Source organism: Crocuta crocuta, unplaced genomic scaffold (assembly GCF_008692635.1).
Source record: "Crocuta crocuta isolate KB4526 unplaced genomic scaffold, BGI_CrCroc_1.0 scaffold83, whole genome shotgun sequence".
Classification (NCBI taxonomy): domain Eukaryota; kingdom Metazoa; phylum Chordata; class Mammalia; order Carnivora; family Hyaenidae; genus Crocuta; species Crocuta crocuta.
This window is the reverse complement of record NW_027529638.1, coordinates 4,054,031-4,068,934: the sequence shown is the minus strand read 5'-3', so window position 1 is coordinate 4,068,934 and position 14,904 is coordinate 4,054,031. Positions and strand designations below refer to the sequence as shown.

The 14,904-nt window shown below is 37.5% G+C and overlaps 1 long non-coding RNA gene across 1 annotated transcript in view; it reads right to left on the bottom strand.

The window, feature by feature from the left end:
- Nucleotides 1-1,659: 1,659 nt before the first annotated feature.
- LOC144230122 (uncharacterized) overlaps nucleotides 1,660-14,904 on the bottom strand; it is a 201,595-nt gene continuing 188,350 nt past the window's right edge. The window contains exons 3-4 of the long non-coding RNA XR_013334698.1: nucleotides 2,319-2,412; nucleotides 1,660-1,824 (exon numbers count right to left, since the gene is read on the bottom strand). This is a non-coding gene — a long non-coding RNA (uncharacterized LOC144230122). The remainder of the gene's footprint in view (nucleotides 1,825-2,318; nucleotides 2,413-14,904) is intronic.

The window sequence follows — 14,904 nt, the reverse complement described above, 5'->3', positions numbered from 1 at the left end:
GCAGCCAGATCAAGAAGAGAGTCTTTATGCCAAGAAGACTGATCCTTATCTATTAAGCAATAGAGAGCCAAGGATGAAAGGGCTTTAGCAGGAAAGTGAAGTGTTCACTGGGGTGGGAGATCGATCCTTCTAAGGGTAATGCAGCAGATGGACTGGTAGTAAAGGAGGTTAATATTAATCTTTCAAACTAAATTCACTAATCTTGCTTCAACAGACAGTTATCACATGATACAAAACTTCTGACAGTCTTTCTTATAATATGCCTATATTTAAAATGTTGTTTACAAATATGATAGATAACCAATATCAGGATTGACATTAAAGCCAAAATTAACATTAAGAAGGTATTTCAAGTCTTAAAACACTCAACTAGCCTTCAACCAAAATACATTCCATTTTAGACATTGTCAACCAATATCACAATTTTTCTATTTGCTTTCTTGGTTAAAAGGACAATTTTTTTAAGTTTCTTTTTATTGTGCTTATTTTATTTGCCTTGTTTTCTGCCCAAAGTTTCTACAGGGTACTTCAGAAACAAAATACCAAAAGGAAAGAAAATAAAACCAAGTGTAAATTTAAAAAAAGTGTAAAAAGTAATATCATGTATTTATGCAACATATAAAGTGAACAAATAAAAGATATTGAATAAAGAAGTGAAATTATAACCTTGATTATAAGATACCACCCAAAGGCAGTAGCAAAGAAAATTTTAATTGAGAAATGCTCCCTCTAGACCAATAGTGGTTGCATTTTCAAAATAAAGATATTGTTGTCCAAAATTTAAATCAAACCCATTAAGAAACCGGTAGGCAGAACTTGAAAAGGATAGAAGAAAACCTCGATTCAGAGGCTAAAATCAGCATTAAATGAATGTTATAATATAAATTTAGATGTGAGATTACCCATAAAGCATTTCTGGATTCATTGAACTGATTTTGAAACATCCTGCATTACTTTGGAAATTACAGGAGATTCAATAAAAGTAATATTCTACAATGACTGGCCTCATCTTAAAAGAGATTTACTTTACATTTAGACCTATTCCACCTGCTGTTCTGGATGTGGTTTATTCTATTGCAGAATTAGCCGGTTCCTGAATATTAGCCCTAAAACAAAATCTGTGCCTGAGTATTCATTTTTCCTTCTATCTCTTTTTGGCCTACAGTTTCTGCCCTGCAAGAAAATTTAGTTTTATCTTTGTTTCGAACTTAAATATATAATACAGAAAACCCCTTAGAGCTATAATCAGCATCTATAACCTAACCTAAAATTTTCAAATATCATGCTAATGCTTATAGTCCCATAATTTAAAAACCAACGGAGGGAAGCTTTCACTAGGTCAGTAGATAAGCTTCACCTAGTTAATGCCATACTTCCAGCAAAGCAACATATTTACTTTCCGTGCCCTATAGACATAAAACATACAAGTTTGTAAATGGCATGGGTGTCCTAAATCAGAAAATATTAGAAGACAGTTTCTTTCTGTCCTCTTCAGTACCACGGCTCTTAATGTTAATCTGGGATACACAACACAATGACAAATAAATGAGGATCCCACAGCACTCTGAACACACAGAGAAACGTGTCAAAGTGCCAAATGTGCTGAAAGGAAAACAAACCACCAGTGTGTAGCAAGACATGTTAATTCAATGCCTTTAATAGGGAATCACTTTTTGTAAGGAACCAACTAGCAAGTCGACTGGACAGATAAACTCCCCTAAACACGGAGTCTTTTGCAGCTTGGATTAAGAAGGCTGTTCTCAGCGTTTCATCACTCCTTGTTCTCTCTGGTCCCAAAGGTGGTCCTCAATTCACTTTTGGGTGCTGTCAAATGGACGTGGGTTTGCTTTTAAAAAGAACCCATGTTGTTCATTCACATTCACAGCTGATACACTGACAAGTCTGCTACCTCTTCACGTGTTCATATGAATGTTTCCCCTGTTCCATCTCCAGACCACTCACCATTATAAACTCACTCACAGTCCCATTTCAATGCTGATATGAAAGCAAACAGGAATTTACCAATCAGAAGACTTCAAGTGTGACAGAACGAAGAAACAGAAACTTGCTGATAGGACAGGAGATCAGTAGTGGAGAACCCTCCCCCCCACCCACTGGTGTGTCTATTCTGATCGTCCACAGCTTTCTTAAGGGCCATACATGAAACTACGCCGCCACCGAGAACATTCTTAAACAGCAGGCAGCCCCTCTGTACCGGCTTTAACATGCCACACAGCCCTTTGCGTACCGATGCAGAGCAGCCAACAGGGAGAGGGAGTTTACGAGTCAAAGCGAGACTGAACCGGCTAATTACTTACCTTCTCACTTATGACAGGCTTGCTCCTTTAACTTTTGTTTCGTCTCTTGTCATAGCTCAGCGGTGAATGGTTGTGATTCAGCAGAAGTTTGAACCTGACAGTTAAAAAGAATCCTTTTAGGAAAAAATACTGGAAATGAATGTTTCCCCCCCCCCCCCCCACTGGAGTCTTTCTTGCCTTGCCCTTCGTGTGCGTGTCTCTCTCTCGTTTTCTCTCTCTGCAAGGCAGCTACGTAGTGGTCTATAAATATTGACCCTGACACTTGCTCGGTGCGCTAGCTGCTCATGGCACAGGTCCGTGTTACTGAACACCGTGGTAATGCTCCGGCGAAGTTCTCAGCTGCTCCGACAGAGCTGTGGATTGGCTCACTACCCAGCAACCCTGTGCCTGCCTGGAAATACCATTTTGCTGCCAGCTTTACAGATGCTATGGGCCTTTCCTGAGGCCCAAATCAGGCACAGAAGGGCAATTATGAGGTTTGTCTGAAGAAATAGTTTTTCTCAAGCAGGTGAAGAAAGAGGGGAGGGGGAGCCGGCTGAAATGACAGACAAGAATGGAAATATTGCCTTTGTTTTGGCCAAATAACATCACCTCGACCATTTCATAAAATGTATACCTAAATGGCCTTCAGTCCAGCTCTATCAAAGTGAATCACTGCGTCCTATGACTGACCGAAACACACAGGAAAGCATTTGTTAATTGTCTTTAATATTGCTTCTCATTGAATAAGGCTGCTGTGATGGAGTCATTAGTCACAAAAAAGTGTTTCAACACAGGTAACTCCACTTCCAGAATGATAAAAAGGCTCTGGAAACCATTACTTTAATCAGGTCGAATAATAGACTTGGCGAAAGCAGCTAAAATATAGTCTGAAAATTATATGACTCAACATATTATATAAACTACTTCTAAATTTTCAATCATGACAATTTGAATTATTTTACTTTATTTTTATGGATTAAGGATAAAATCTAAGCCATGACATTATGTAGTTTGCACGTGATATGAACAAGGTCAGCATTATCTACATATAGCGTATGTAATGTCCACAGTATGGGAGATTAGAAGCTAAATCAAGTCTGTATTTCCTATTCTTCTTGCCTAGGATAATTATAGGTTTGCTTTACTGCAAGTCTGTCTCTTGAGTAAATCAAGAGAAAAGAAAACCTTGGAAATAATCTGGTCACTTACTCATTTTACAGATGAGAAAACTGACCTTCCCCCCGCCCCCCACGCTGGTTAACTCATCCATGGTCACATGACAAGTCTGCAGCAGAGCCAAAACCAGAGTCCTTGTCTTACTGCTCACAAGCTATGCTCCTTCTATTACAAGAGTGATTGTTAAATTCATTCATGTGTTCAAAATCCTATTTCCATGTGAATGTTTACTGAAAACCTTATGAGGAAGGGCAAATATTAGAGCCAGAAAAATAACCAGCATAAAACAAAAATAACCTTTTACAGTTTGACTCCCCCCAAAAAGTTATGGGCAAGAATTAACTTTCTAACAATTAAAATCCACCTTTGTTTCATCCAGTAATTACTATTTGCCCAGTAAATTAACCTATTCTCAGGAGAGGTACACAGCTGGCTGTTGGGAAGGCAAAGATAAAACATAGTTCCTACTCTCAGAGACCTTACAGTCCAATTTCAGAGAAAAACAAGCTAATTACAAAACAGTGCATTCACATGACGGTAAAGACTAGCAGAGGTGGTGAGGAGTCCTGGAGCTCGGGCACCTCAGCCCATGTGAAGGAAGGGTTTGGTGGGTAATTCCTCAATCAGGGTCTCTTCATATTATAGCAGGGGTGGGAGGCAGTGAGGCAAAGACAGAAAGAATAACACCATAAAAACAAAGAGCTGGGAAAAAACATGATACAGAACTTCAAGTAGTCTTTCTTGCTGGGGCATACCAGATGAAACAGGAAATGGTTAACTTTTTTTAAAGGATGAGGATAAAACCGATGAAAGGTTTTATATAACAGGTTTAAAAACTTGGGGTTTATACATCGTGCTAGCAGTCTTCAACTGGTTTTGCTTACAGACCTTTAAAGGCCTTTTAAATTATGGAACTACTCACACATTAGCAAGTTAACATTGACAATTTTTCATCTGTGGTGATAATAGGTACCTGGACATAATTTAATTTCTACCCTGGTGAAATACGGACATTTTATCATTTAAAAAATTTTTTTAACATGTATTTATTTTTGAGAGACAGAGAGAGACAGTGTGATCAGGGGAGATGCAGAGAGAGAGAGGGAAACACAAAATCCGAAGCAGGCTCCAGGCTCTGAGTTGTCAGCACAGGCCCAATGCTGCACTTGAACCCACAAACTGTGAGATCATGACCTGAGCCGAAGTCTGACGCTTAACCGACTGAGCCACCCAGGCGCCCCAGAAATACGGACATTTTAAAGTAAAAGTTATAAGAATATTCAATGGAATCTAAATCCACAGTAATTTAATGAAACCATTATCCATTTAAATCATAAATTTATAAAATCTTCTAAAAGCTGAAAACTTTACATTACTGTTTCACTTTTTTGACTTTTATTTCAATCTCACCCACACATAGAATTTTTATGCAATATAGTTTATAATTAAAAGTCTTTTATTGTTTACCCTATCATACTTCTCTGCGAGAAAAATTTAAGGCATTAACTGAAATTTTAAAATTGTTAAGTTTCTATGACCCCAGGGCAAGGCACCACAGTAAGGTCTGGAACAGATAAAAGTGTGCCTTTCTTTTATAAAAGAAACATTGTTATGAAGAAACCACTGCTCTTAGCCGGATCAATATTAATAAAGAGTTTACGCAGAAGCTGAAAATCTGGACAATGACTCCATTAACACCATCTATTCAAATGCTAAGTGAAGGAAACCAGTGTGAAAAGGCGATATACTTTGTGATTCCAACTATATGACATTACTCTGGACAAGGCAAAAACTACAGACAATAAAAAGATGAGTGGCCACCAGAAGTTTGGGGTGGGGTGCAGGAGGAAGCACGGGGGATTTCAGGGCAGTGAAACTATTCTGGATGACATGTAACAGTAGATGCAAGGTGTTATGTATGCACTTGGCAAAACCCATGAAACTGTACAACACAAGGACAAAGCCCTCATAAAAACTATGGACTTTAGTTTAAATCTCTTCCCTGGTCTTCCTGAAGGGATGTGTTCCAGAGAAAGTATTATTATTATTCATTAAGCAATTACCATCAGTACGGGGGCTTAGAAATATTAACTACTAAAAGCAACCCTAATAGAGCAGTATGCTTTTGCCTTTTTAAATTAAAAAAAAATTTTTTTTTACATTTATTTATTTTTAGGAGACAGAGAGACAGAGTTTGAATGGGGGAGGAGCAGAGAGAGAAGAAGACACAGAATCCAAAGCAGTTTCCATTCTCTCAGCAAGCTGTCAGCACAGAGCCCGACGTGGGGCTCAAACCCACAAACTGTGAGATCGTGACCTGAGCTGAAGTCGGACGCTCAGTGGACTGAGCTACCCAGGCGCCCCTACCTTTTTTGAAGATAAAGAACATGAGTTATTAAGTGGATGATCTGAAGTCCTCTAACTAACAGATAGATCTGGGGTTCACCCCAAATCTGTCTGACCAGAATCCAGTACTACATAATGCCTTTGTATCAGGCCCTTGAAGACTCAGTAGATGCTGCCCACGTCAGGCAAGGAAGTGGACGAAGCAGGGACTTCAGAAAGTCAGAAAAGAATGAAAGAATCATATGCTGCATTTCTCTCAAGGAACTGCTAGGTATTAATACTGAGTATTATAGGGTAGCAAAAAGAAGAAATTAACAAAGTTATCAGTGGATGTCAATGGAGAAAATTAAATAACTGTTATGTGCTATTAAGAACTTATCTTCAATTTGATGGGTAAGGAACACACGAAGAACTAAAGATGGGAAGACTCAATATTGACAAAGTGTTCTTCCCAACTTGATGGATTCAATGCAACCCCTATCAGGACAGTATTTTGTGGATATGGACAACCCAACACTAAAGTTTATATGGAGAGGCAAAAAAACCAGCATAGTCAACACCAACATTGAAGGAGAACAAAGTTGGAGGGCTGACACCACCCACTATGAAGACTTAATATAAAGCTATAGTAATCATGACAATGTGATGTTAGAGAAAGAGCAGACAAACAGATCAATGAAAAAAAAAATAGAAAACTCAGAAATAGATTCACACAAATATAGTCAACTGATCTTTGACAAAGGGTCAAAGTCAATATAATGTAGCAAAGACAGTCTTTTCAACAAATAGCACCAGAACAACTGGACATCCATGTGCAAAAAAAAAAGAAAAGAATCAAGACAAAGGCCTTATACCCATAACAAAAATTACCTCAGACCTAAATGTTAATGCAAAATTATAAAATTCATAGACGGTAACATAGAAGAAAATCTAGATTACTTTGAGCATGTCAGTGACTTTTAGATATAATACCAGATACAGTCCATGAAGAAAATAACTGATAAACTGGATTTCATTAAAATTAAAAACTCTCTGGGGTACCGGGGTGGCTCAGTCAGTTAAACATCTGACTGTTGGTTTTGGCTCAGGTCATGATCTCATGGTTTCGTCAGTTCAGGCCTCACATCAGGCTCTATGCTGACAGTGCGGAGGCTGCTTGGGATTCTCCCTCTCCCTCTCTCTGCCCCTACCCTGATCACGCTGTCTCTATCTCTCTCAAAATAAATAAATAAAATAAAAAATTTTTTAATAAATAAAACTAAAAACTTTATAGAAGACAATGTTAAGAGAATGTAAGACAAGCCATAGACTAGGAGAAAATAGTTTCAAAAGACACATCTGATAAAGGACTGTTAACAAAAATTTACAAGAACTCCTAAATTCCAGTAGTAAGAAAACAAACCCATTTTTTAAAAGAAATGGCCCAAAGACCATAACAGATACCTCACTGAAGAAGATACACAGATTGCAAATAAGCATATAAAAAATATGTTCCGCACTATATGTCATCAAGGAAATGCAAATTAAAACGAGACGCCACTCTACATGTATTAGAATGCCCCAAGATCTGGAACGCTGACAACACCAAATGGAAATGAGAGTGCAGAACAAAGTGGGTTTTCATTCACTGCTGGGGAGAATGCAAAATGGCACCGCCACTTTGGCAGACAGTTTGGTGGCTTCTTATAAAACTAAACAAGCCCTTACCACAAGACCCAGCAATCCCACTCCTTGGTATTTACCCACAGGAGTTGAAAATGTATGTCCACACAAAAATCTTCACAGGATGTTCTTGGAGCTTTATTTAGAATTACCAAAATGTGGAAAAAAATCAAGATGTCCTTCAGTAGACAAGTAAATGAACTGTGGTGCATCAAGACAAAGGAACACTATTCAGTGCCAAAGAGAAGTGACCTATCAAGCCATGTAAAGACAATGAGGAACCTGAAATGCCTATTACTATATAGTTCTACCTATAGGACATTCTGGAAAAGGCCAAACTATGGAGACTGAAAAAGATCTACATTTGGGGGGGGGGAGTGCAGAGAGGGGTAGGTGGGGTAGAGGAAGGATGGATAGATGGAGCACAAAGGATTTTTAGGGAAAAAAAAAAAAAACCCAAACCCTGTATGACTTTATAATGGAAGATACATGTCATTATACATGTGTTGCTCAAGTCCAACACCAAGATTGAATTATAAACTATAGACTTTGGTATTTATGATATGTCAATATAGGTTCATCAGTATAACAAAGGATCAGTCTGGTGGGGATTGCTATAATGGGCAAGCTTATACATGCATGGAGGCAGAGGGTATATGGAACTCCTTCTGTTCCTTCCATTTTGCTATGAAACTTATTCTTCTATTAAAAAGCCAAGTCCTGGAAAAGTCAAAGGGGGCTCCTCCCTCAGGTAGCTGGGTCTTTGCCAAGGCAGAGGTTACAGAAAAGAGAGAACAACTACAAAAAGAAAATGCATTTAGTCTTTGATCATGATGAACTGTGTCAGAGCCAAGTGAATACAGTCACTAAGCACTTAACTAATCTATAACATAGGAAAGATGAAGATTGTAGCAATTCGCTAACCTTCTATTCATGTTTTCCGGCTTGAAACTTTTTTTCACCATTAGCCTATTCTCAACACAGAAGCCAAAGTGGTCACTTAAAAATATCAGATAATATTCATAATCTACTCAAAGTAGAATAAAAGCCCAAGTTCTTATAATGATCCATAAAGCCCTACTTGACCCGCCTCTCATTCGGCGTCTGACAGCACTGCCTACAGCCTCCTCCATGTCCTCAGCTCCAACCCACTTGTTGTCCTATCGGTCCGGAAATGTGCCTCACGAGTTGCCCTTGGGGTCTTCCTATTTGCTGTCCCTACCCTGGTATGTTCTTGCAGACACCTTCAGGGTGAACACCTCCTTCAAATCTCTTTTCAAAGGGCACCTTCTCAATGACGCCTACTACCACACTATTTAAAACTGCAAGTTTCCTTCTTTATTATTTGTCATTGCTTGTCTCTTTCCAATAGAAGTTAAGTTCAGTAACATAGATTTCATGTGCCTAAAATGACTCTCACACAGAATAAATGCACAATAAATAGGCATTGTATAAATAACCAAAATGTCAATCTGTGAGACATATAGCAACATAAGTGGTTCCTGAAGTCAATTATAATAAGTAACCCCAAATCAACATTTAAAAGGTAGGTCAAGGGGCACCTGGGTGGCTCGGTCAGTTAAGTGTCCAACTTCAGCTCACATCATGATCTCAAGGTTCGTGAGTTCCAGCCCCATGTTGGGCTCTGTGCTGCCAGCTCAGAGCCTGGAGCCTGCTTCTGATTCTGTGTCTCCCTCTCTCTCTGCCCCTCTCTGACTCGTGCTCTGTCTCTGTCTCTCAAAAGTAAATAAAAACATTACAAAAAGGTTTTTTAATAAATAAAAGGTAGGTCAAGGAAGAGAAGTCCATGAAGCTTGCAAAACAATAATGAATGTAAATAGAACAATGAGAAAATGAGGAAAAGGGTAAGTGAGGATGGAGTTGGGGGGGGTTGGGGGAGGTGGCTGCCAATGTCACCTGCCATGGGAAGATCAAATATGAAAGGGAATGAAAAAGCCCATTCCATACAACATTCATAAAGGACTCAGACACTAAAGATCTCTGAATGGTACATCTTCAAAGGGTGAATTTTATGGTGTATGAATTATATTTCGGCAAAGCAGGCATGAAAAAGAAAAGAGAGCACTAGTGGCTGAGCTACCTCCATTAGAGGAAGAAAGTAAGGAAGGGAGGTAAGACATGGAATAGAAAAACTCTCTTTCAAAAACTTGGCCCTTAAGAAAAGAAAGATGAGGGTGACGATTTAACACCACAAACAAACAACTCATTACGGCATAAAAGTGAGTGTTTTGAGGTCAAGCTGACTTGAGTTTTTGTCTTTCTCAAGTTACACTGTAAGTTATACAACCTTAGTTTCTTTATTAGTAAAATGAATTTAAAATTATTACCTGTGTTACTGGGTATCAGTATTTCATTTCTCTGCACTGTAGGACAATATTTCATTGCACAGATACACCACAGTTTACTTATCCATTCATCAGCTGGTGAACATTTGTTACTGAGCTACTATGAATAATGCTGTGAACTTTCATGCATAAGCTTCTGCATAAACATATGTTTTCATATTCCTTGGATAAATACCTATAGGTAAAATTGCTAAGTAATATGGTAATTTTATATCTAACATTTTAAAGGACTCTCAAATTGTTTTCCAAAGTGGCTGCACCATTTTATATTCCCAACAGCAACGTATGAGGGTTCCAATTATCTGGGTTTTTTATTACGGTAATACTTATAAATATAAAGCAGAATCTCGTTGTGGCTTTAATTTGTATTTCCCTAATGACTACTAATGTTGAGCATCTTTTCTTGTGCTTATTAGCCTTTTAGATATTTACTCTTTACTTCCAGTAAATATAATTTCAGAAAACACTAGGACCAAATAAAACTTAAAACATTATTTTCACGGGCTCACCAAAGTGTACCTGGCAGAGGCATAACAACTCACTGATTAGCTAAATAAATGAATACGCTAATAACAAATGAAAGATTAGGAATTAGAAATACTTGATTTAGTGGTATATCATTTCAGTTTTCAAACTAACTTAATTTGAATTCCTATACAGTCTGATAGAATTTTTAGTGATTAAAAGAAACTTTTTTAAAAATGCAAGTACAAAAAAAATGTGCTAATCCTGTTTGGTATTATGATAAATACCTACATTAATATTTTTAGTTTGGTAATAGTAAAGTACTCCATCAGAAACTGGATTTATAATGCAATCATATTAATGCTTTAATGTAATGCTTCTTTGAAGACAGAGGTAAAAAATCAAAAAAATGATTAAGTAGCAAATGACTTAAAAGTATGTGTTGACAAACTTAATCAGATATGAATATTACAAATATACCTAACACTACACTACAAAGAGTGAGACAATTCTCAGGGGCAAATGTCTACATGGAAAATATTAGTAGTTCAAGCTTGTCTTTCAAAAAGACCTGAGGGGGGGCGCCTGGGTGGCTTAGTCAGTTAAGCGTCCGACTTTCGCTTAGGTCATGATCTCGCGGTTCGTGGGTTCGAGCCCCGCGTCGGGCTCTGTGCTGACTGCCAGCTCAGAGCCTGGAGCCTGTTTCAGAGTCTGTGACTCTCTCTCTCTCTGACCCTCCCCTGCTCACACTGTCTCTCTCTCTCTCCTAGAAATAAATAAAAAAACATTAAAAAAAAAATCAAAAAGACCTGAGGGGATATGAGACTTTCAGTGTAAATGACTCTGAAGAAAGCAATGGACTCTACAATATGCCTAGTTAGTAGCTAACGATGGGCTGTTTTCTCCTTTACAGGCCCTACTATGAGTTCTATCACACAGAGTCACTTACCTTTAACTCTAAGGTTCTTTGTTCCCAAGTAATAAATACTTTATGCCCCCGGGACCCCACAGGAAAGTCACGTGCAAGTCTACTAAGCTTTACTGCTGCCAGTTTAAGTACTTATCCATTATTAGTTTTGAGAAGTATTGACTGCACAATTAATAAACGGGTCATTTGTTCTTTTCAACTAGAACAATGTTGTATATAAACTGAAAAGAAGAAAACTAAACAAGGAAACCAGAGCAAAGAATGCATGTCCTTTTTAACTTTCATTTGGTATCACACCAACTAAGGCTAAACTAAACGAAAACATTTTATCACTTATAAATAGAAAGTGTTTGGAAATTCATAGTGCATAGAACACATATAACCAGAATAAATAATAAAGCTCAATTATATTTCATAAAATAAGGTAATAATAAAGAGATGAAAAGCATCAGGCGTATCAACTAATTTTTATACTACCATTGTTGCTAATTGGATTTATATTAAAACTATATTAATGTTTCTTCAAGCTTAATAATAGCAGCTCAGCTCATACCTATGTATCAGTATTTGTTTTTCTCTTAAAACCACATGTATATTTTTATAATACTGAAGACAATCTCAAAAGTGATTTTTAGCATAGTATTTGTAATATAATTTCAATAAGTTTTACTTTTAAAAAGTATACAGTTCTTAAAATCATTTCCTTAATATTTACTTCGTAAGATAAAGAATTAATTCACATTAAGTCAAAGTTTTCTACTATCACTCCAAAATGGAAACTATTTTAAGAATAAGAAGGTCAATAAGAATCATGATGATGAGAATTTTTAATTCCATTATCTCTGAATTGTTCTAATATCCAAATGACAGATGATTACCCCACATCTGAAACAATGGTTTTTCTTTCATCTTAAAGATGTAGATGACCTCTCGATATTCATAGTTTATTCAAGAACAACCCATTCAGGGACCTTTTCATTCATGCAAATACCCATAACTATCAACATAATATTAATGTAATAGAACACTTATTTCTGGAAAAAATTACAGTATATTTTGTTGGGCAGTGGAAATGTAATCTCAAGAAAGCATGAAGTGTCCTCAGCAAGGAAGGAGGAGTTATAAAGGTGGTCCTGAAATCACCCACACCAGAGGGATCAGCTGAATGGAGAGAGGAGGAATGGGGTGGGCATCCCATACAACAAGCTACTGCCATACATCCCTTAGGATGGAAAGGGAAAAATCCTGGCCAGGAAGGACTCAAAAAACCTCACTCAATGGAGAGGGAACCAGCTGTCAATCACAATTTAGCTGACCTTTTTTATTATTCATTAATCATATGGCAATAGCCTATAAAAATATCACTGAATGATTAAATTCAACAGGAAATGAAAATAGGCATGCACATGAAGTCTGATCATCCATAAAAGAAAAGAAAAACAACACTGGTTTATTTTATTGCTCTATGATGAATCTGCTTTCATATGAAAGATATAAACTGGGAAACGAAGGAATATAATTATTCATGTTAAGGCCACATTTTTTCTAATCAAAATGTATTTCAAAAAAATAAGAGAAAACAGAAAGAAAACCATAAAGCAAACTAATTTTAAACAAGAAATGAATGAGGTATCTACTACTCTGGTGTGAGTCATATAAAATATGGTTGTTTCTGTTGGCTGTCCTGCTTGATGGGATCTGAAATTTCCTTGAAACGTGGTATCAAAAATAACTAAGGAGTAAAGCAGGATAAAAAAAACTAAACATGAAAAAAATCTTAATTTTACTTCTGAATTTTGGTGGATCTGAATATTGTCATATACTTTTTTAATTTTTTGCATTTATTTATTTATTTAGAGAGATACAGTGTGAGTAGGGGGACGGGCAGAGAGAGAGGGAGAAGAGAGAATCCCAAGCAGGCTCTGCACCCATCAGCACAGAGCCTGACACCGGGGCAAACACATGAAACTGTGAGATCATGACCTGAGCTGAAACAGAGAGTCAGATGCTTACCCAACTGAGTCACCCAGGTTTCCCTACTTCTGAGAAAGAATTAAATCATACTTTGAGCTGGACTGAAGCAGTCTGTCCAGTTTTTGTCAGCTCTCATTTTATTAAACTACTGTGAAGCAGGTGAAAACTGCACAGGAGTGCACTTTGAGGTGGTTTTTCCACTTCCTCTAATTTGCTTCCTTCTGGGTATTCAGCCTATGCTGACCGAGAATAGGTTTGGAACTGACCTGAGGATAGGTGGATGATAAAACTAGAAAAGGTAATGGAAAGCCTGGGTGGCTCAGTCGGTTAGGCATCTGACTTCAGCTCAGGTCATGATCTCACAGTTTGTAGGTTTGAGCCCCACGTCGGGCTCTGTACTGACAACTTGGAGCCCGGAGCCTGCTTTAGATTCTGGGTCTCCCTCTCTCTCTGGCCCTCCCCCACTTACACTCTGTCTCTCACTCTCAGAAATAAAAACATTAAAAAACTTTTTAAAAGTAAAAAGAATATCCTTATACTTTTCTTTCCATCACCCAATAAAGAGATGAAATAATGTTAACTAACAGGACATCGATTTAATAATCAGCCTTACATTTTTGTTTTGTAAATAATTGTACTGAACCACTGAATCAAAGCAATTGCTTCATATAAATATTTGTGCTTAGAAAATCATATACAAACTGCTACTAATACCTGATGCTTAAGTAACTCAGTGGAGAACATAAAGGAGAGCAAACGAGCATCAAAGCATGTCCTCAGGATCAAGGGATCCATGCTGATGAAGTAAAACCTCTCTTACTGTCCAACTCTTAATGGTATATACGAATCTAACAACTCATATTTATGTAGCACTTCAGGGTATTTTTTTACTTTTCTTGTTATTCTTTTTNGGCGGGGGGGAGAGAGAGAGAGAGAGAGAGAGAGAGAGAGAGAGAATCTTAAGCAGGCTCCATGCCTGCAATGGAGCCAAACATAGGGCTTGATCCCATGACCCTGGGATCCTAACCTGAGCTGAAATCAAGAGTCAGTCGCTCAACCAACTACACCATGCAGGTGCCCCAGCACTTCAGGTTTTTAACAAGTGTTTTCATAGGTTATCTCATTTGTTCATTAGGACGAGCCAATCAGAAAGTATCCCTACTTTACATATAAGGAACCTAAGTGCAAAGCAGGTAAAGAAAGGGTCCAACATGTCAAAGTTTGAAAGAAGTATATACAGAAACTGAATTTGGTCTTTTCACATTTAATCTTTGACCCTTACTACTATACTTTCCAGTAATACCAGAGGGGCCATATCTTAGTAGAAATTACTTTTCCGTTGAAAAACAATATTAATTCCTAGAGGAAAGACTGAAGTCTTCCAGTTTGGGGCATATATATTTTTGTTGATAATGGCAAACACACACATACACAGTACATACACAGTATGACAGTCGTCCAAACTTAAAATTTGAAAATTCCACTTAGCTCTCCCCCAATTCCATTTAGTTACTAAAACTCAAGACTATTTGTTTTTTTAATTGGTTTTTGCAGATTTTTATTTAAATTCTAGTTAGTTAACATACAGTGCAATATTAGTTTCAGGGCTAGAACTCCATGACCCATTACTTACATGTAACACCCAGTGCTCATCGCAAGCACCCTCCTTAATACCTATTTAGCTGAC